At 40.8% G+C, this 3,162-nt stretch overlaps 1 pseudogene; it reads left to right on the top strand.

The window, feature by feature from the left end:
* Nucleotides 1–867: 867 nt before the first annotated feature.
* LOC128714074 (lipase 1-like) lies at nt 868–2,221 on the top strand (annotated as a pseudogene).
* The last annotated feature ends 941 nt before the right edge of the window (nt 2,222–3,162 follow it).

Genomic DNA, 3,162 nt, shown 5'->3' with positions numbered 1-3,162 from the left:
ATCTTCCGGCTTTGCCAATGTAAGGATGTTTGCTTCGTCAAACAGCTCGACTAGTACGCGATTCTGCTCCTATAGATAGTTTATAAATATAGATCTACCAGCATTACCCAGGACTTCTGCACTAGAGAGGTCGCACTACTGGTCGTATCATGGTGTAATTTTTGCTGCATACCGTGAAATCTTCTGAATCACATAAGTAGCAAGGCAGACACGATAAAAATCCTCGGTAATCAGATACTTAACCTAGGTCGTATTAATCATAACCCAATCTATCGAGTCCTGGGTGAATAAACACTGGAAAGCATAATAGTTGCCCTAACGTCAAATGAAGCGTACATTACAGGCGAGTAAAACATAAAAGTAAATGAACAACGACATCTAAATGTAGGAAGTGTACATAAAACTCAACAGTCAACTCTGAGTTTCTTTTTGATTCCCCACATCAACTCAAACTCAAGATCGTTTAGATCGCCTTAAAAGAACCAGAAAACTCAACATATTCACAACCTTCTCCGGCAGCTAATTAAGAGCAGACAAATGAAACATTTTAATTGATAACAGAAGAATGTTGAGGCTGTTTAGTAAAATTCTATTAATGTTTATTTTTCGATAATAACAACCTTTTATAACCTAGCCTTGTGAGATTGGAGCCCCTAATATTCCTTTAATTGTTATCTTCCTTAGTGCCACAGTGTTGAGGATGCATCTTTGCGAGCTCATTATAAAGGGGATATTTTGTTCAGTAAATCATTTACCTATCCATAGAACCTTGCTTGTAACGGTTCAGAATGCAAACCCGCATCCTCTTGGAGTCCATATAAATATATTACACGTCCGCTACATCTGTCGTAGTTCTAACCGTGCACGATGGCGCCAGTAACGTCTAGCATTCGAATTCTTTTGATTATCGTTTACATTTATACAAGTGTTGGTGATATTATTTTTCGTGAAGAAGATGCCATCCTTACCACGGTGAACACATTTTACCTGGTATCCATTAAAGTTATGTGATCAATTATTTTTATTTTCTTTTCCAGCCAGAAATCACGCAGAAATACGGTTATGCTAGCGAAGTACACAACGTAGTAACCGAGGATGGGTATATCATTGAGCTTCATCGTATTCGAGCTTCGCCCGTGTCGGGACCAGCCGACCCCGCCAAACTTCCAGTACTGCTTATGCACGGTTTGATGGGATCTTCAGCTGACTGGATTCTAATCGGTCCGGAAGAGGCGCTTCCTTATTTATTTTCCGACCGGGGCTATGACGTGTGGCTGGGAAATTCACGAGGCAATCGATACAGTCGCAATCACACACATCTACCCTTGGAGGAACGCGAATTTTGGGACTTTTCTTTCCATGAAATTGGTTTCTACGATCTACCTGCCATGGTTGACCACGTGTTGGACCAAACGGGTCAAACGCAACTGCACTACGTAGGCCACTCGCAGGGCACAACCATATTTTTCGTGCTAAACGCACTCCGCCCGGAGTATAACCACAAGTTTCGACTAATGCAAGCCCTTGCTCCGGCCGTCTTTCTGACCCATCTGCAAAACCCTTTTCTTCGATTTTTGGCCCAGCATGAAACGGTAGCATTGGTAATGGAATGACGGCGCAATTGGAAGTCTCACAATGTACAAGTGTACCAACATTTTGATTGTTTGTTTCATTTCTTGTTTAGCAATTTGTCAATTCTTTCGGAATATACGAAGTGAAACCATTCCCACATGAAATGAATCGCTTGGCCAAAGCGCTCTGTCCGGACTTTTACAGTAGAGCCCTGTGCCTGGACGCAATACACACGATGACGGGCAACAAGTATCATCACATGTCACACCTCGGATTTCCGATGCTAATGCACCACTTGCCAGCAGGCTGTTCCCTCAAACAGGTAGCTCACTTCGGGCAGGAGGTTATCTCCGGTCACTTCCGGCCGTATGATTTCGGGGCGGAGGAAAACCGCCACCGGTACACCGGTAGCGATGTGCCACCCGACTATAACCTCACCAAGGTCACCGTGCCAGTAATCGTGTTTTATGGCCTTGCCGATCAACTAACGCACCCGAACGATGTGCACCAACTGGCAGGCCGCCTACCGAATCTTGTAGCCCTGAACCAACTGCCGAACGCAACCTTCAACCATATGGACTTCCTGCTTGCGGGCGACGTCAAGGACGCACTGTACGATACCATTATCGGTAATGTGGAGCAAGCGTGAAGTTCAGTGGCGCCCCCGGGGAGCGTTGAGGATCAACGCCGAGGGCCCGCAGTTTTTTCGCTCTAATCAAACTGCATGCAAAGCATGGCAGCGCAAGTGTGCGTCAAACAAGTAAATGACCTGGGAAGTCGTTTTGTGTTTTTACGATTGTTTCCGAATGGTTCATTTTAGCAAGAAAGGTATTCAATAATTGTTACCTTAGAACAATGATGTGATGTTGTGAAAAAGCCGAACAAATGAACTCAGAAATTGGTTAAATTTAAGATTTTAATAAATTTGTGCAAGCTAGATTGCGAAATTAAATAGTGTATTTGAAATGAATTGAATAAAAAATTAAAGAAAAAAAATGAAATGAAAGATCAAAAAATCATTTTTCATTACAAAATTCTTTTACTATAATTTCTTCATAATTTTTAAACAAAGCATGAGCAAAGCAAAGAGTTTTTTTTTGCGTATAACATTTCTAACACTTGGATGTGTTGGGTTCTTCATGGAGAATCCAAATAGAACTCCAACTTATCAAACGATGCAAGAAAAATATCTACCGGTTAATGCCGCATACAAATAAACAGATTCTTGGGAATGCGATGTAACTTTCCAAAATAATTGCGATCAATTTACTTTTGCTTTGCGATCAATTTGCATATGCTAAATATGCTCAAAGCTTATCTTAGAATGGAATTTGAAGTTCTTGACAGTTGATAATACAATAAAAATAATTTACCATATAATAAATAACATTAAAATAGACTAATTTTACTAAATGATTTCATGTTGCATTCAACTACTCAGCAAAAGTTGTCCCACATCGAATTGCAACACGGAGAGTGCACTGTAGAAAATGGCCTAGGCTTTTCAAACAATAAACTATGAGCCAATAGTAGTTTTTGGCATATTCATTTTATTCCTTTTCAAGTCTCCTAAAGGATCATTTTTAACTG

Source organism: Anopheles marshallii, chromosome 3 (assembly GCF_943734725.1).
Source record: "Anopheles marshallii chromosome 3, idAnoMarsDA_429_01, whole genome shotgun sequence".
Lineage (NCBI taxonomy): Eukaryota > Metazoa > Arthropoda > Insecta > Diptera > Culicidae > Anopheles > Anopheles marshallii.
The sequence above is the reverse complement of the archived record's forward strand: the minus strand, read 5'-3'. Positions and strand labels throughout refer to the sequence as shown.